At 34.1% G+C, this 20,825-nt stretch overlaps 1 long non-coding RNA gene across 1 annotated transcript in view; it reads left to right on the plus strand.

Annotated features, from left to right (window-relative positions):
• Positions 1 to 820, plus strand: part of LOC137966643 (uncharacterized) — a 32,684-nt gene extending 31,864 nt beyond the window's left edge. Inside the window, exon 3 of the long non-coding RNA XR_011116229.1 lies at positions 740 to 820. This is a non-coding gene — a long non-coding RNA (uncharacterized lncRNA). The remainder of the gene's footprint in view (positions 1 to 739) is intronic.
• The last annotated feature ends 20,005 nt before the right edge of the window (positions 821 to 20,825 follow it).

A 20,825-nucleotide genomic window follows, 5' to 3' on the forward strand; every position in this document is an offset into this window, starting at 1 on the left:
ACGAGGTATAGTTCGTAGTGATTGTGAGGTAATATGGGGCTCTACCAGCGGTGTTCAGTGAATTTGGACTTGATGTGTGTGTGTTTATGCATTATTTAGTGCATATGCAATGGAAATAGTTTGATTAATTTTGAAATGTGTTAGAATGTTGTTGAAAAATTTTGAAGTGCTTAAGAATGATTTTGCCATGTGGTGAGGAGATTCATGTGTTATAAATGTCCACCACAGGGTATTTTCTTTTTTGTGTTTTTTGTTTCTGTGACAGGTTAATAGTTTTCTGAACATTTTTTCCACGAGGACCATCTCAGATTTAGATTATAAATGGCTGTAAGAAGACAACCAACTGCTCAATAATATGACATTTGGACCTTCAAAGAAGGCATCCAAATGCTCGATCTCTTAGTTGAGCTGGTCAATATAGGGAACAAGTTGCCCAATGGGGTTTGGAAGCATGAGGTATATATGGACTGTGACAATAAGTTCAATGAAGACACAATCAATAAAAAAACTGTTGAGTAGCTCAAGAATCGAACAACATCATGGAAGAAAATATACCAAACAACAACGAGTTGTCTTAACACTAGTGAGAGAACTTTTGGTGCTTTAAAAGTTTGATTTCAAATGTTAAAAGGTGCTCCTCCATTTTCTTTTGAGATGTAGACAAAACTTATAATTACTTGTTGCATATTGCACAATTATATACGTGGAGAGGATTACAATGATATATTTGAATTGGAAGATGATGATTTGGATGACGAGTTCGGTGGAGGAGGTGATGGGGTCCAATTAGGTGCAACGGATGATGACATTGATGATAGCGATGGTCTTGTGGAAGAGGATACTCAATCAACAAGCTTTCGGAGGCAGCATGCATTAAAATCCATAAGTGCCGCACAATTTCGAGATGACATAGCGACTTGCATGTGGATGAGAAATGATGATTGTATCTTAGTGCTTTTGAAGCTGCGTTGTTCTTATGTACTAAACTTGTCATTTGATGATTTTAATATTAAAAGCACGAACTCGTTATTAGAATAATTTTTCTTAGGTTATTAATGAAGTTGTATATTTATTTATATATTATTTTTATTAAATTTTATTACTATATTAAACTAGATATTTAAGTATTGTAAATAAAATATAGTTATAATATGCATTTGATCAATTAATTATTTTCAATTTTTGTGGAAATATATTATTAATTAATACCATGTAAAAATCATTCTTATGTTATTATTAAAATAATTCTTTATTTATTCATTATATTTATTTTTAAATATTGTATTATATTAGTGATTTAATAGTGGTAATTAAGATAATGTTAAATCAAGCATTTGATCAATTATTTTGGTTTATTTAACCCTTTTTTATTTAATAAAATCAATGGTTTTAAATTTAACAAAAACATATTCTTAATTAATAATGCATACAAATATATAGTGTGTTAAACTTATGATTTGATCAATTTTTCCTGTTTAATCATACTTTTTTAGGTTAAAGTATATCATATGTTATTAATAAATTAATAACTGAACTTATTACATTCGTTTATGTTATTTATAATGTTATTTATTTACTTTTTATAATTATTCATGGGTATATTTTATTGGCTCACGTAATTACTGTATTAATGTACAATAAAATACAATCATTAAATAATACAATATCTAATTTAATTAATTATTATATTAATATATTTTAATTAATCATTAAATTACTTATTCATTTAGTAATCATGCTTGTTTTAATTTGGGGTTTTATATTTTTTCTCATGTTGGGGCACTAAAACAAGAAGTTGTTTTTCAGTGCACATGAACTCGTCCACACTAGTATGAAGTTCATATAGATGAATGAAATGAATTTGAATCAGGAGTTGAAATTGAACTTAAAATTTTCGTTTTATTGACTAACGCCCTCAAAGTGTTCTTCCACCATTACAGTGCCTCTTTCTATACAAATAGAAAAGTAGAGGATCCAGATAGAAGTCTACAATGTTGAAGTTACCAAATTCTTCCTTTCAAATTTCTCTATTACATGCTGGCAATGCCCCCGAGACATTGACAACGATGCAATCAACGAAGCTCCCACAGGAAAGCTCAAATCTTCAGTGTGCATATCCATGCGACATATCCCCAAGATAGAATCAGGATGCTGTGCTTCGAGCTGACTTAGTTTGTTATGCAATATTTTGTTTTTGTTGCTAAGATTGGTAACTATCAGAGATAATTTAGTCAATATGACTAAGTATCTCTTGATTAATCCAAATCCTTTTCTCATATTGATGGTTCACCATACATCCTTTTCTCATATCGATGGTTCACCATACATCAATGCTCCTCATGGAAAAAACTTAATCCTTTTGTCAAATTTCTATGAGCCTATGATATGCTCACCATACATCGATGGTTCCTTCTTCTGCCCGTCTCAATTTCTCATTGTTGACGTAGTTTCTTCACCTAATCCGGAATACACATCATGGGTTAAACAAGATCAGCATTTAACAAGCTAGATCATGGCTACACTATCTGAACCTATTCTTGTTCAAGTTGTTGGTCCCATCTACACTTCCGCTCATTCTATCTAGAATAAATTGGAGCGACGCTTTGCATCATCCTTCAAATTCTAGATAATTCAATTGCATGGACAACTTCAAACAATGAAGAAGGGCTCCACAATAATGACTGAATACTTTCAAAATATTCAGTCCTTGGCAAATCAACTTGCCTCCATGGCCTCGCGACCCTTCGATGCTGAAATTTTTCACTACACTATTGGTGGATTGGGTCCAAACTATGAATCCTATCTCATAATAGTTTCTCTTAAGGCTGAATCTCTTCCATTTGAGGATCTTTGTAGTCTTCTTCGCAACCACGAGTTGCACCTTGCCAGCCTTTAGTCTGAAATCACTAATGTGAGAAAGCACTCAACCAAAGTTGCAAATAATTCCTCCATGCATTCTACCTTCTCAAATTCTACTTTTTCAAGTTGATAGAATGAAAATCACGGGCATGGATGAGGGTGCACTAATAAAAACTCCACATGTTCACAACAACCATATACCACTATGAATGCCTCTTCTCAAACCTGCACAATTTGTCAAATTTTCTAAAAAATTAACCATTCTACTTTGGAATATTATAATTGTCTCAACATGAGTTAAGAGGGGCATAACTAGCAGCTATGCATATTGTTGGAAAATTGATGTAATTAGGGTGACACTGATGTAATTAGTTTATGACTTATGTCTCTTATTCACTCTCACTAGGGTGAAGGGTATTCTTATAATATTAGTACTTTTGGTATCTATAAATAGAACTTAAGGGAGAGGCTTTGGACAAGTCAATAACCCTATTCTTCCTCCTCTTTTCTCCTTATCTAAATTCATCATTATTACTCTTCTCCTCCTAAACTTTCTCTCCACAACTCTTCTTCCTCTTCTCAACCCTTAGTCCTCTTAGGGATTCACTGAAGGCGTTAATTAAGCTCCACAACATATCAATTTAGGCATTGGCCCATATCCATTGCTTCTATTGTGTCTTTTTTACTGAGACACTATTATTCAAGGACTCATCGGTTGTTGACTATTGTCAACATTGATTTTTCTGATGCAGAATTTGAATTTCTTAGGAAAATAAAACACATGGTGACCTCAACATCTTATCTTCCTCATTACCCATTACGCTCTTAGTTGGCAGCCTTTCTCCTACCGTCCTTTATTTGACTTTCACTTACCCCTTTGGGCAAACCTTTTTGGAGCATTGCTTTGGTTGGTCCCTTTTATTTATATGGGTTCCTTTGAGACTTTTTATTGGTACCCATGGGTCTTTTATCACCGTCTTGTGAATGACATGCATCACCTACTCAATTTTTTATTGGTACCCTTGGGTCTTTTATTTCCATCTTGTGAATGACAGGTATTACCCACTTTAGTGATTATTATCACTATATTTGGTCGAAATTCTTTGAGGTTAGTTTCAACTTATATTTTTTCACCCACTTTTACCCTTTGAGAGTCGGTGCCCGGTGTTGGGACTCCGTGATGAAGGAGCGTATTACCACATCTATGTTATTTGGTTCAAGTTGGGACTATTGCCATTACCTCCCAGCTTGAGGGGGAGTGTTGGAATATATGATGTAATTAGGGTGGCACAGATGTAATTAATTTATGATTTATGTCTCTTATTCACTCTTACGGTGAAGGGTATTCTTGAAACATTAGTACTTTTTACATCTATAAATACAACTTAAGGGGGAGGGTTTGGATAAGTCCATAACCCTATTCTTCCTCCTCTTTTCTCCTTCTCAAAATTTGTCACTATTTCTCATCTCCTCATAAACCTTCTCTCTACAACTCTTCTTCCTCTTCTACTTTTGCATCATGGAATCTTAAGTTTCAATACATATCAATGTTGCCCCCTCAAGTGATTAGTTACCAGATACAGGCATTACACATCATGTTACTCATGACTATTCATCTAGTGTTGACTCCTTTCTTGATTTTGATGATAACAAAACTTAATTGAACTTGCAATTGCAATTCTAGCATTTGAGATGTATTTCCATCAAAAGACACTAAACTCAAATGTCTAATCAATGAATCGATACAAGCTTCTCAAAGACTTTGAGCTCCATGGAATGTTAAAGTGTTCATAAAGAAGCACCATAAAAGAAGGAAAAAATTGAATACTAGAGTTTAGGAAGTATTGAAAAATGTCAAAACTCATCCCACATAAGAGAGTAACCAATTTTTCCAAAACTTCATGTACAATATAAATTTTTGATCTTTAGGATAGATTTGCACTCAAACATGTTTTTATCAAAGTGTATAAACATTTCACACATGTTTGAATCACTTATGATCACAAAATTCCATGCTTAAAAATTCACATATTGAATTGGCAATGGAATGATCGATTAACTTTTACCACTGATTGATCAACCAGAAGTGTATAGGCCAAAAATATCAAGCATGATTGATTAACCAAGGTTGATTGATTGATCATTCAAAATATGGCCAAATTGTGCCATAACGCATGATCGATCAACCCAAGTGGTCTATTCGATCAATACTTTCCAGGCAAAGCAAGTTCTTATTGGTTGATTGATCACCTCCTGAGACTGATCAATCATACTGAAGATTGACTACTAGGGACATAAAACATGATTGATCATAGCAAAGCCATTGATGGATCATACTTGTAATGTATTGCCGACAGGAATTTTGACTGATAGATCATAGCAAAGCCATTGATGGATCATACTTGTTATGTATTGCCGATGGGAATTTTGACTGATTGATCATACCATGTACATTGATCATTCAACTAAAAAACTCAGACCCAACAAAAAGATATTACTCAATCATGTCATCGATCAATAAGTCACTTTCTAAAAATAAATATAGCCATTACACACAATTGATTGATCAATCACTTTATACCAATTGATAGATGTGAAATCAAATTTTTTTAAATGGGCAATAAAGGGGTAGTTTGCCTTGGGAAACTTATAAATATCCTATTGAACCTCCCATCAAGAAGTTAATGAGATTTTCTTGACATACCTACAACTATTCATTAGCATTCTCTTGAAATTCCTTCCTAAATTCTATTTTGAGAAAGAGAGAGTCTATTTTACAAAACTCTTCCATTCCTTTCTCACTCCAACTCCATGCACTCATATTAGTCAAACTCCTATCTATTCCATTGTGGATCAAAGGCTGCAAGTTTATCTCCCCACAATTTCAAAGGGTATAAGTTTTACCTATCTTTGTAATTTTTCATTTTCTGATAGGTTCATCTAGAACATTGTTAAATCTAGATAGAAGGCCTATTAGAGCTGGAATCCTCCTAACCTCTTGGATATATTAAGTTGTGATCATGTATTTGAGCATACATGTGGCTTGAAGGAGAGTTGAAATATCTTTCTTGTATTCCAAGCTAAAAGATCGATTATTAGTGGAATTTCCCAAGCATGGGTTCTTGGCGATGAATACCAATAGGGAACATCGATAACAAAATATTTGGTGTTCAATATTGGTGAGTGAATTTTGTCTCTTTGAGAAGCCACTTGGGCCAATAATGACTTGTCTAATCTCAACATTAACTGGAACTAGGTTGGTAGTGATCATGTAATGGTTGAAGATGGTACAAATTTTGCTATTTCTCGTACTGGGTCTTCTTAGTTTTTATCAAAAGTCAAGCAACTTCAACTCAATAATGTCTTATATGTTCTTTCCATCTCTCGCAATTTGTTGTCTATTGCCAAGTTCACAGGAGATAATAACTATTATTTTGAATTTTATCCATCTCATTTCTATTTTAAGGATATTAAGTCAAATACAGTTTTGCTCTAAGGGACATCCAGTGATGGGTTATATCCTACCTCCATCAACACAAAGTCTACTCCTTTGAGGTTTTGAATAAACACTCTATGTTTGCTGCCAGTCGACATAGTGCTTAATTGTGGCATTTACGTTGTGGTCATCCAGCTAATGACATTTTGAATCAAATAATGAAGGCCCTACATCTTCCTTTATCTTCATCAAGTGTGGCATGCATGTCCTATCATCTTGCTAAGAACATGCATCTTCCTTTTCTATCTTCAGTTGTTCGTTCTACACTGCCATTTGAACTACTTTTATGGACATATGGGGACCTTCACCTATTTTATCATGTCATGGCTTTCTCTATTATCTTTTAATAGTAGATGATTGTTCTCATTATTCTTGGTTATTCCCACTTACAAATAAATCTCAAGTATTTTCTCATTTTGTGCAATTCAAAAATTTAGTTGAAAATATGTTTTCTGCCAAAGTTAAATCTATACAAATTGATGAAGCATGTGATTTCCTTAATAGGTAGTTTCAGATTTTTTTTAGTACTAATGGAATTGGGCATCACTTCTCATGTCCATATAGTTGATATAAATCTTACACTCAGCTGATTTCTAGGGACAAGACATAAACACAAGAGATCTCAAGGGAAGGAAAGAAGAGAAGAATTCTAACTCTTAGGAGAGAGGAGAGAATAAACCAAGACAGAGAAGGAAGTGGAAAAGAGAGAGAGGTGTGTGGACGAATTTGAGCCAAGAACAAGAGGCTTGAATGCTCTATCCTATGCCTTGAAGCTATATTTATATTTGTGTGAAGGTGTTTAAAATGGCTAAAATGCCCTTAGGGCTACGTGCTCCAAAAAGAAAAATACATAAGAGGACATACACCAGCTTTCATAATTATAATTTTATGTCATCTCTATAAAAGTTCTCCTTATTTACTAGCAATGCCACCCCTACATATGTGGGTGTCTCTTAACACACTAATGTCGACTACTTCGGTTCCATGAAGCTACTGGTTTGAAGCTTTTAAAACTACCACATATTATACCACATGTACTTGATTTTATGTCACCTCATGAAAACCTCATGGGACATTCTCTTGATTATCCTATAATGAAGGTTTTTGTTAACCCCCTTGTGTAATTACACTTGCATGTCATACTCGTATTTACATTTGAGCATTTTTATACACCTATTTTTACATTTGAAATCTAATATGAAATGGCCTTAGAGCCATTTTTTCAACTCATGAAATGTATTTCTATATCTTTTTGAGTATGACAAAAAGGGGGAGAAAAAGTCATTGCCCCATTCGGCACATTAACAATCACAAATTAAAATATAAAATGTGAAATCAAATATGCATAAAATGAGGCGCTATTTCCCATACTTGCACATTTTACATAGCTCCAAGCTTATGGATGTTTTAATTTTAATTTGTCAACCTTAGGTTTTGTCATCATAAAAATGGGGAGGATTGTTAACTGGGTTTTGACTCCCTTCTTGATTTTGATGATAACAAAACTTAATTGAGCTAATAATTGTTAATCTAGTATTTTAGAAACTTTTCAAACTAGAGACATCAACTTCAAAATCGGTGCAAGCTGCACAAAGACCTCAAGCCTCATAGAATGTCAAGAACTTTTGAAGAAGCACCCTCTGAAAATGAAGAAAAAATTCAATAGTAGAATTTTAGGAATCACTAAGAAATGTCAAAAACTCAGTCTTTGTGTTGAATTTAGGATCCCTTTTCCATAATTCTAAGCAAGAGAAAGAAGAAAAGGAAAGAAGAGCTCTCAGGTAGAGAGAAGAAAAAGAAAAGAGAAAAGAGAGGTGGCGTCGAGCAAAGGGAGAGAGAGAGATTAACTCAAGAAGTAGATGTGTAACTTTTTTAACTCTGAATTACAACACCTCTATTTATAGTAGAGGAAGAGATCGAGTCCTTATACAATTAGCCTTTTAATCTCCTAATTACATTCCAACTCTAACTCTCTAAGATAAGTCTATTCAAAACAATCCACTAGATGACTAATATGATTTGAACTAGAACACTTTCTTCATTCACGTGAATATAAGGGAGGAGGCTAGCTCGTGCCCTTATCCTTGTGGGTCCCTCATGATCTTTCAACTTATCTTGATAAGGTTGCCAGCTCGTGAGATATTTGTGGGTCCCTCTTGATCCTCAAGTCTTCTAACTCAATTCATCTTGTGCTTCTTAACTCCTTAACTCTTGCTAGCTTGGGTGAGGACTCCTCTTGGTGTCCCACCATGGTGGGTCCCACATTGTAATACTCCCCCTCAAGATGGGGGTGAGAAGACATTATAAATGCCCAACTTGCTGCATATGGTAGACATAATCTTGTGAGTGACAGGCTTGGTGAGAATATTTGCAACTTGACTTTGTGATGATATATACTTTAGAGATAAGAAACCTGCTTGGAACTTTTCTCATATAAAAAGGCAATCCACTTCAATATGCTTTGTTCTTTCATGGAAGACTGGATTCGATGTAATGTGTATTACTGCTTGATTATTATAGTATAGATCTATCATAGTATAGATCTATCAGAGCTTCTTTGTAGAATCCCAATTCAGTGAGAAAAGATCTTATCCATAGGAGTTCACTAATAGTGTATGCCATGGCTCTGTATTCTACTTCTACACTAAACCGTGGTACTACATTTTGTTTTTTGTTTTTCCATGTAACCAAACTCCCTCCAACCATCATACAAAATCCCAAAATAGATTTTTTGTCCTCCGGGGATCCGACCTAGTCTGCATCTGAGAATCCTTTGATGTTGAAGTTACCATGGTTTTTACAGAGAAGCCCTCTTCTTGGAGCTCCTTTAAGATGTCGTAGTATCCTTTCAAGTGCTTGCCAATGACTGAGTTGTAGCTTGTGTATCCACTTACCACACTTACTAAATATGAAATATCTGGCCTTGTTATGCATAGGTAAATAAGTCCTCCTACTAGTCTTTGATATTTTCCAATATCTACATCTTCTTGTGTCTCCGCATAATTTTGTTTTTGAGTCCATAGGAGTGTCTGCTAGTTTGCATCCCATCATTCCTATCTCCTCTAGTAGATTAAGAGCATACTTCATTTGGGATAGCACAATCCCATGTTTGGATTGTAATACTTCAATACCCAAAAAATATTTGAATAGTCCAAGATCCTTCGTCTTGAATTCAGCACATATTTTTTCCTATGTTTTCTAGATGCCCTCAGAATCACTACCAGTTAAAATAATATCAACAGCATATATAGCCAAAATCACCTTACCTCTCGGTGTATTTTCAATAAATACTGAGTGATCTCTAGATCATCTGTAAAAGCCGGCCCATATGAAGGTTTGACTAAATTTCTCAAACCATGCTCGAGGGACTGCTTTAGACCACATTTTTTTTAGGCAGCATATTGATTCCCCCTCAACCACATACCCAGGTGGTTATTGCATATAAATTTCTTCTTTAATATCACCATTAAGAAATGCATTTTTAACATCAAGTTGATATATCAGCCATGATGAATTGGCCCCCAGAGATAATAATATACGTACCGAGTTCATTTTTACCACTGGAGAGAAGGTTTCTTCATAATCAATTCCATAACACTGAGTATAACCTTTGGCAACCGGTCGAGCCTTCATTCGTGCAATTGACCCATCCGGATTATGTTTGACAGTATAAACCTACTTGCAACCAATGGGTTTTTTATCTGTTGGAAGAAGAAATGGTGACCATGTATGATTGTCATTAAATTCCTTCATTTCTTCATCTATTGCTGCCTTCCACTCTGGATGTTGTAGAGCCTCCTAATAGGATTGTGGAACAGATATGGAGGAAATAGAAGAAAGAAATTGACAACATAAAGGTGAGAGGTGATGATGAGACAGAAAATATGAAATGGGATGAGAAGTAGAAGGTCTAGTGCATGATCTAGGTTCTTTCCTTATAGCAGTAGGACAAGTATCATATTGAGGGCCAAAAATAACTGGTGATGAAGAACTTACCTCTGTTGGATCCATTAACTCGGCAGGTGTGGTGTCGGCCACTTGCTCTAGGGGTTGAATAATCTCTGTATCACGAGGCACAACCGGTCAAGGAGAACCTAGTACTAAGGACAGACCAAGAGGAGCACTATCAGAATAAAATGAGGAGTCTTAAAAAAATATTACATCCCTGGACACAAATAAACATTGAAGAGTGGGACTATAACAAACAAAACCCTTTTGTGTGCGAGAGTATCCCAAAAAGATACTCTTGATAGATTTAGGATCAAGTTTGTTGTGTCTAGGAAATGAATTATTACAAAACATTGACATCCGAAGACTTTCAAAGGTAGTGAAAATGGATCATCATTTGGTAATAATCTAAAGTAAGGAGATTTATTACCAAGAACGGAAGATGGTAGATGATTTATAAGAAAGCAAGCAGTAAGGACTGCATGAGGCCAATAAAAGTATGGAACTTTCATGGCATATAATAAACCTCGAGCTACCTCAAGAATATGACGATTTTTCCATTTGGGTACACCATTTTTTTGAGGAGTGTAGACGCATGATGTTTGATGGATAATGCCATTTTCTTGACAAAAAGAGTCAAGGTCTTTGGAAACATATTCTTTGGCATTATCAGACCGGAGAATTTTTATTTTTTGACCAAATTGTGTGAGTACCATAGCATGAAATGACTTGAAAATAAATGTTATCTTAGAACGCTCCTTAAATATAAAAAACCAAGTGGTGCGAGTGAAATCATCAATAAATTTAATAAAATATTTTACTTGAGAAATGTTGGCGACACTAAAGGGCCCCCAAACATCAGTATGAATTAAAGAAAATGGAGTAACACTTTTGACTTCTAGATGAGGAGAGTATGTACTTCTTTGATGTTTACTCGATTGACAAACCTCACAATGAAATTCTGACCTTACTTTAAGAGAAGGAAACATATAATGAAGAGACTGTGCAGATGGATGTCCCAACCGATTATGCCATTACCGTGTCTCATTTTCAGTAGTGGAAACCATATTCATTTTTGGCATGTCCAAGTAGTAAATCCTCCTTGTTCATGGCCTCCACCAATCACCTGCTTCGTTATAAGATCCTGAAATACACATGAAGTGGGTGAGAAGGTAACAGAGTAATTAAAATATTTTGTCAGCTGACTAACAGATAATAGATTCAAAGGTAAAGTAGGAATGAAAAGAATATCAATGAGTGGAAGTGATGGTGTGACAGAAGTAGAACCTTTCAAAACTTGGAATTTGGTTTGAGAACCGTCAGCTATGGTAACAAACTTGTGTGAAAGACACGGAGATAGAGAATGTAATAAATTTTTGTGACCTGTAAGATGCTCAGAGGCTCTTGAGTCAATTATCCAGGATGAAGATGAGGCAGATAGCATACCTGAAGCGGTAGTTGCAACAATAGTTGCGGAGGAACTAGGAGAAGAACCCAACATTGTCTTCATTTTCTAAAATAGCTCATACTCTTCATCAGTAAAAAATTTCTATGCTGCTGATTTTGTGGGTTGTTCTTCTTTTGTATCACTTACAAAGGCTAGATTAGCCCTTGTCAATTCTAATTGTCCATTAGCTTTATAGCATATCTCTTTATAATGGTCATATTGTCCACAGTAACTGCATGCCTTGGAATCCTTGTAATAGCATTAATCTATAGTGTGGCCATTTTTTTAAAAATGAGTACACTCTTTCCCATCTACTCTACCAGCACCAGTCCTTCCACCTCTTCCTCTGCCTCCTCTATAACCTCCGCCTCGGCCTCGGTCGCTGTCAGATGACGATCCTCTATGATTGGAATACATAGTGGATGATACTTCAGTAGTGGAGGAAGAAGTGTCTGGAATACGAAGTAGTGTTACACATCATCAAACTTGGGGATAGCAGAAGCATTCAGTAGTTGACTCTTGGCAATCTCAAGATAGGGTTTAACATTTGCAAGGAAAATAGCAGTAATTAAGGCTTCCTTTTGCTTGTCTTGGATAGAAATATCTGTGGTTGAAGGCTAAGCTAACTTCCACTCTTGAAGAAAGCCTCTAAAGTGGGCCAAGTATTCATGGATATTTTCTCCTTGTTTAGTATTCAACATTCTTTGGAGAATGTTATATGGTCTATGTAGAGTATATGGACAAGAGTACCGTTTAGCACATGTCTCCCAAATTTTTTTAGCAGTATCAAGATGAATGACATTGCTGGAGACATGTTCTTCCTTGCTATTGATTAGCCAATTAATCACCAACGTATCATTTTTCAACCCATTTTTTATAAAAAAAAAATATCATCTTCATCAATAGGTAGTCCTCGAGTGGTGAGGTGACCAAGTAGGTCTTTTGTTATAAGGAACCTCCAAACCGATGTGGACCAAATCATAAAATTTGATACCCCACGTAAGGGTATGGTGGTAATTCTTAGTATATCACTTTTTATATTCATGTTCTCTTCAGCCATGATAGGCCCTTCTTAAAAACTTCTAATAATAATATCAAGTAGTATTCTTCAAATAACTCGATGTATGGGGAATTTTAGCATTGATGCTAAATTATCATTCTGATTTTTATTTCTCTAATACCACTCACAAGAGACTCAATAACAATCTTCTATATCAAGGGACTCTTGTTCCTACGAAAAAAAATTCCAACAATCTGATCATGGACTGGTTTCGGTTAACAGAATTTCCAAACCGACAAACCTGTTTTGATAGCTTCTTCTAGATAGAGAGGCATGCATATCCATAATATAATAAGATGAAAGAATTCACATACTCATCTTTAAATCATCTTCTAAATTAGGAAACCAGTAACATGAAGAAAAAATAATTAAGCACTTATCTCATGACTTGTGATCTTCCTTCACAAAAGAGCCTTCTTTGAGTGGTGTTGATCATTACTTTTTTAGAGCATTCCATTGATGAGGGATCCTAAATTTGATGATCATATACCATGTTGAATTTAGGATCCCTTTTCCATAATTTCGAGAAAGAGAAAGAAGAAAGAAAAAGAAGAAAACGAAAGAAGAGCTCTTGGGTAGAGAGAAGAAAAAAAAAGAGAAAAGAGAGGTGGCGCCATGCAAAGGCAGAGAGAGAGATTAACTCAAGACGGAGATGTGTAAATTTTTTAATTCCAAATTACAACACTTCTATTTATGGTAGAGGAAGAGATAGATTCCTTATACAATTAGCCTTTCAATATCCTAATTACATTCCAACTCTAACTCTCTAAGATTAGTCTATTCAAAACAATCTACTAGAAGACTAATATGAGTTGAACTAGAACTCGTTCTTCAATCACATGAATATAAGGGAGAAGGCCAGCTCGTGGCCTTATCCTTGTGGGTTCCTCATGATCTTCCAGTTTATCTTGATAAGGTTGTCAGCTTGTGAGATATTTGTGGGTCCCACTTGATCTTCAAGTCTTCTAACTCAATTCAGTTTGTGCTTCTTAACTCCTTAACTCGTGCTAGCTTGGGTGAGGACTCTTCTTGTTGTCCCACGTCCTCATGATGGGTCCCACCAGCTCGAGCACCATAGTGGGTCCCACATTGTAACACTTTGTAAGAGAGTAGTCCACTTCTTCCAAAACATGAGGTACAATGCAGCTTTGGAGCCTTAGGACATATTTTACATTCAAACATGTTGTCACAAATGCATACATACATTTTATACATGTTAAAATCACTTAGAATCATTAATTTTGGCACTTTAAAAGTCTATAAGATGAATTGGTACTGAATGATCGATCAACATCTTCTAATGATCAATCAACTAGAAGTGTATGCGCCAAAAATTTAAAGCATGATTGATCAACTAAGGCTGATTGATCGATCATCCAGAACATGACCAATTTGTGCTATAAAGTATGATCGATCAACCCATTTCCACTGATTGATCGATATTGTTCAGGCAAAGAAAATTCTCATTGATTGATTGATCGATCAACCTCTAAGACTGATCGATCATATAGAACTTTTCCAATATGGCACATAAAACATGATCAATCATAGCAAAGTCATTGATCGATCACACTTGAAATGCACTACCAATGAGAATTTTTATTGATTGATCATATCATGTAAGTTGATCGATCAACCTAAAATATCAGACCCAACGGGAAGATATTCATCGATCATACCATAGATCTATAAGTCACATTCTGACAAAAAAATAATCATTACACTCGATTGATCGATCATCCACTTTACACTGATTGGTCAATGTAAAATCAACTTTTTGCAAACAGGCAAAAAAGGGCTAGTTTGGCTTTTAGAACTTATAGATACCCCACCATACTTCATATTGAGAGGTTAATGAGCCTTTATTGGTATATCTACAAGCATTTACTTTCAATTCCTTGAAAATCTTCCTAAAGTGCTTTTTTTAGAACAAGTGAGCCAAAACTCTTGAAAATTCCTTTCTCTTTTCTCATACCATCTCCATTGCATACATATTAGTCAAGCTTCAACATTTTTCATTGAGCTACAAAGGTTGGAGGCTTGGATCTCTCAAAGGAGAAAAATTCTCTCCTATTGATAAGGGTGTAAGTTTTTACCTTCTTTTGTATATTTATTTGAGATAGGTTTATCTAGAACCTAATTAAATCTAGATAGAAAGATCCTTGCTAGAGCTAGAATCTAGCTAATCTCTTCCGAAGATTGATTTGTAAATTGTATCCTTGAACATACATGTGGCTTTAAAGAGAGCCATAATCTTTTTTATGTAAATTCCAGCTAATAGAGTTTGATTAATGGAATTTCCCAAGCATAGGTTCTTGGACAGTGAATACTAGTAGAGGAACATCGATAACAAAACATTTGGTGTCAATTCTTATGGTATATGAATTTCTACGCTTTACTTTGAATGTTTGCATGTTTTTTATTTCATGCCTTAAAACTTTAAAAATTGTAGTCATAGGTTGGTTGGTAAATAGCATGGATGAATCAATTACCAACATTTTTTATTCACTTGGATACAACCCAAGAGATTTAGGACACTTGTTCTAGACTTTATTCCTCTCCTAGCCTTCAAAAGGTTTATGACATTTTTTAGGATATGTATAAGACAAAGCATGAAGATAACCTCCATGAATATTTTGCTAGATTTTGGAGCCGACTACAAGAGTGAAAAGTTGCACAACCATATTCAACTGATATTGCCACTCATGAGAAGCAAGGAGAGGATGTTATCTCAGCCATATGTCTTGCAAACTTACAAGCCTACTTGGATTTTGCAAAATTTCAGGTACTCAGCTCTTCTACAAGACCCCTCCTTTAATGATGAGTGTGCAATCAAGCTTCGGATTTTGATGAAAGGATCCACCTCTCAACCTCACCAAACTGAAATTTCAGCAATGTTCTCCCAAGGAAGGAGCAACAACAATTATGGAAGAGACTGATGAAGAGATTGTTAGATCCTATGGCAGAGGTGGAACTGATTCAACCTCTAATCCCACAAATTTTGGTCAAAATAGGAAGTCCACTTTTTTTGTGGTTTAAATAACTATTTAGTTGACAAATGCTGAAATTTACATGGGAAACTAGATTATTTCAAGGCCAATTGAGCCTCCACCTCTACCACAACCACCAACAATGAAGTGCCTTTAATTACTCAAGAAGGGAAGACAACATTTAGCAGGAATATGGTTTTATTTAAAAAATCATATCATTCATTAATGTTTCTTCTAAGAAATTTATATACGAAAATGAAATTGAAGATGAAAGGAACAAAATCCACAAACAAATTTTATGTAGTTTAACCCTATAAGCCTAATCCACTGAAGGAAAGAGAGAGGGAATTTTTTTATTGAATTAGAATAACCTTTAAAATTAATACAGGTCTATTTATAGGCTAATGAATGATTATTTGATTCCTTAATTAAGAATTCAAATTTTCTTAATTTAAGAAATCAAAATCAATCAAGATTTTCTGTTGATTTTAGGAAATCATGACAAATCAATCTCTTGATTGATTTTCATTAATTTCCTAAATTATTACATAATTTAATTCCGAATTTTTAATTTCAAAATTAATTTAATTTCTCTCTTAACATCTTCAAGTGCACCTACAACTACAATTGCTACAACTGGTACATCTTCTTTCCCATGTATGAGTTCTTTTCCTTTGATTATTGACTTTGGAGCCATTGAAAGCCTTACTGGTAAAATTGAAACTTAGTCCTTTTTGTCTCCTTTTACTATGAACCGATTTGTATCCATTGCAGATGGGTTTCAAAAAAAGATTCATGGTACTAGTACTTCTACTATATCCTCATCTCTCTCACTTTCAATTTGTTTTTTTTGTTCCCCAATTCTTATTGAGCCTTATGTCCATGAGCCAACTAATAAAAACATTGTTTTGTCACCTTTTTTTCCTTCTCATTGTATTTTTAAGATATCAGGTGATTGGTGGCAGCTATGATAGATGATGTCTTTATTTCTTAGGATCTTCTACCCTAGCAGCAACAAAAACAAATAAAGAGGTACTCTAGTTTCATAATCGATTGGACCACCCTTCATTGTCAAGTTTAAAAATCATTAGTTCCTTCAAGTAATTCTATTTCTACATTACCTTGTGAGTTTTGTGAGACTGGGAAACATCACCCAACTATTTTTCAACCTAGGTAAAACAATGTGTCTTTTAGTTCATTCTGATGTTTAGAGACCCGTTCATGTACCAATTATGTCACATTTTAAGTATTTGTGTTATTTATGGATGATTATAGTAGAGTTATAAGATTATATTTGATGAAAGATATATCTGAAGTGTTTTTATATTTTTAGTTCCTTGTGTTATGGTTGAAACATAATTTCAAAAGAAGATTTAGCTTTTTAGGTTTGATAATGTTAAAGAAGAATTTCGTCTTAGTTTTAGAGTTTTTGTCAATAGAAGGGTATTATTCATCAATCTCCCAATGGTTACACACCTCAAATGAACGATGTTTCCGAAAGGAATAATAGACATCTCATTGAAGTGGCCAATATTCTAATGATATCTATGAATGTGCAACAATATTATCGGTCATATACTATATTTACAACTTATTTTATAATTAAATGTATGCTATCAAATGTGTTACTTGATCATAAACCATTTTCAAAATTATTATGTGATACATTTATCATACACTGTATGCAATCAACATGTTTCCTTTGACTCCTCATGTTTGTGGGTGTGTTCCATTTGTGCATACTTTGGGTCCCCAAGAAAGTCAATTTAGTCCTAGAGCAATCAAGTGTATCTTTCTAAGTTATTTGAAAAACCAAAAGAGGTATGTCTGTTGTTCCCCTAACTTGAGAAAAACCTTTGTTTTTGCTAATATTACATTCTTTGAAGACCAGCCATATTTTTGGTTAGTTCTTGTTACTTTTTATAGCCAAAAAATAAACACAAGAGATCTCTGGAGAACGAGATAGGAGATGGAATCTAGCTCTTGGGAGAGAGGAGAGAAGAAACCAAGGGAGATAAAGAAGAAAAAATAGAGAGAAAGGTGTAAGGACAAATTTGAGCCAAGAGGAAGAAGCTTGAATACTCTACTTCATATCTTGAGGCTGTATTTATAATTATTGGAAGGTGTTTCCGATGACTACCATGCCCTTAAGGCTACATGCTTTAAAAAGGAAAAATACATAAGAGGACATACACCAACTTGCATAATTAAAATTCTATGTCATTTCTATGGATGTTCTCCTTATTTACTAGCCATGCACCCCTACACATGTCGGTATCTTTTAAAAGTTTTTCTCCTAGTTTACCATCTTTTGCAAGGATGTCCAAACCGGTTATCACATTGGATCACACTATTCCACAAGAAGAAGTATCATCAACACCGAAGACTCCTCTCTCTCCTACTACAAATCACTCACCTATGGAGTCTCCAAATGTTTCTGAAGTACATTCTCCTCCTTCTCCTATTGTGTAAGGAACTCCTTATGACACTAGACCTATTGCCCTTCATATAGAATCTTTATCATATGAAAGGCAATAGGTCTAGTGTCCATAGACTAGTTGTCTTCGAGTTGTGCTTATTTTTGAGTTTTGGTTCATCGTCTAACAAACCTTCTACTTATGAAGATTCCTTGAAAGATCCAAGGTTGAATGCTCCCATGGATGAAGACATGTAAGCAATGTATAAGAATCATAGTTGGCAATTGTTTGGCAATTGTCTTCCCTTCCACCATCGAAGAAGGCAGTTAGTTGCAAATGGTTTTTCATATTGAAATATAATCTTGATGGGAAATTGCTATGTACGAGGCCGGACTGGTTGCTAAATGCTATAAACAATCATAAAAGTACTGACAAAATAAAATTCACTATGGATTCTTATTTCTCTAGGAGCGAATTTTAATTGGTCTATATATTTATTAGATGTTTAAAATGCATTTTTAAATAGTGATTTATCATAGGAGGTTTATATGATTCAACCACTTGGTTATGTAGGTGAGGGGAAGAAAGTATGCCAACTGAATAAAATAATGTATAGGTAAAAACAATTCCCTTGTGCCTAGTAGGACAAGTTTACAAAGGTTGTTATTAACCTTTGGTTCACAAGGTGTGAAAGTGAGCACCTGATATTTACAAAAACAACTACTATAGGTATGATTCTTATGGCTATATATTTTGATGACATCATTATCACAGGAAGTGACATTGGGGGGTTTCAGCAAGTGCAGAAAGATTTTAACAAAGAATTTCAAACCAAAGACCTAGGACTACTCAATATTTGATGGGTATAGAAGTTCTTCAATCCAGTTAAGGTATAATTTTGTCTCAAAAGAAGTATACTCTTGATCTATTAAAAGAAACTAGAATGCTTGGGTACAAACCAGTTGATACACCAATGGAACACAATGCTAAACTTTGTGCGGAATTAGGTGGCAATGTTGACTTTGATAGATTCCAATGATTAGTTGGAAAATTGATCTATCTCACAGTTGCAAGTCCATTTATCTCTTATCATCGGTCAATTTATGTATAAATCCCAATGGCTCATTGAATGGCTTTAAAAATAATTCTCAGGTATTTAAAGACAAATTTGGGTCAAGGATTGTTTTATAAGTCTCATGGGCTTACCAATATTGAAGGTTTTGCATATGTGAATTGGGTTGGTTCTCCCAATGATAGAAAATAAGCATCAGATTATTGTACAACTATAGGAGAAAATCTAGTCACTTGGAGAAATAAGAAAAAAAGTGTTGTGGAAAGTTCATGCTGCACATTCCTTAAAAAATTCAACTTGCAATTTTTTTACAAAGGCTATTGTTGTAAGACTTGCTCCAACCGAGAAATATTTGATGTGTTTGCATCAGCTTGAAGGGAAGTGTTAAGAAGAATTATTGGCATATCTTGAGGAAGAGTGTTTGCACCAGAAAGATCTCTTTCTACCCTAGGCATGAAACCCTAGAATATAATATTTTTTATTTTAATATTATAATTAATATCTTAGGGATATATGGAAAATTAAAAAGAATTTTTGGCCAGCTAAATATTTCATTAAAAATCTACTTTAGAGCAAAAAAAAAAAAAATTTGTAGCAAAATATACCTTTTTGCAACAAATATTTTTGTCAACATATAAAAACTCAAGCACAAGAAAGATTTCAAGATGAAAAAAGCTTCATTGGTATAAGCATCTTTTGTGACAAATTTTCATTGTTAAACATTTTTCAATGAAAATTAAATTAGTTCTAAAAGTACCTTTTAATGGATAATAATTTTCGTCATTTATTTTAACTACAAAAGTTGTTATTTAGAAGTGTCATTTAACGGGAAATCTTACCTTTGGTCATAAAAATATTTATATAGAGGTGGCATTATGATGGGGTTTTATTGTGAGAGTTATGTAAGACTCCTCCATATTTTCTCTTCAACAGAGTCTACTTTCTATACCAATATACCGTTTCTTAATCTGATCTTTCTACAAAAAGATATCCACATTGGAAGAATTAAAGGTCATGTATGTATCCTATTGCATGCGAAAATCTGAATTTAAACCAAATTTTTTTTTTCACTTTTTAAGTTGCTTATGTTGGTTAATTTTCCAATTTGTTTTCAAAATCTACTTAAGATTTTACCAATTGGACAATCTTTCCTTGAGAGAAGTTTTTCCCTATATGAGTTTAATTTACTTTTTTTAAAGTCTGAAATTTTTTAATTATAAAGTCCCATTTCCTCATTCTAAATTCCTACTATTAGTGTCTTAAATCTCCCTTATTCCAGAATTTATCTCTTGAATATTTGTTTTCAAAAATTTTCAAGTTGTGTTAAAAAGTAATTATCTTATATGAGAAGTCTTTTTTTAAGTTTTCATTATTATGTTCCATCTAAAAACTTTCTTATTGGAGATTTGTTTTTTAAGTTTCCTCAATCATCATGTTCATAAAGGAATTATTTTTTATCTCCCTCTTGTGTCATACTTGGTAAAATTTATTAATTTATTTCAATACTACCACTACAGTCACCTTCTTATTACGGTT

This window comes from Aristolochia californica, unplaced genomic scaffold (genome assembly GCF_029961685.1).
Source record: "Aristolochia californica isolate CCGP_79_NKW_82.1479 unplaced genomic scaffold, dmAriCali1.0.hap1 SCAF_5, whole genome shotgun sequence".
Lineage (NCBI taxonomy): Eukaryota > Viridiplantae > Streptophyta > Magnoliopsida > Piperales > Aristolochiaceae > Aristolochia > Aristolochia californica.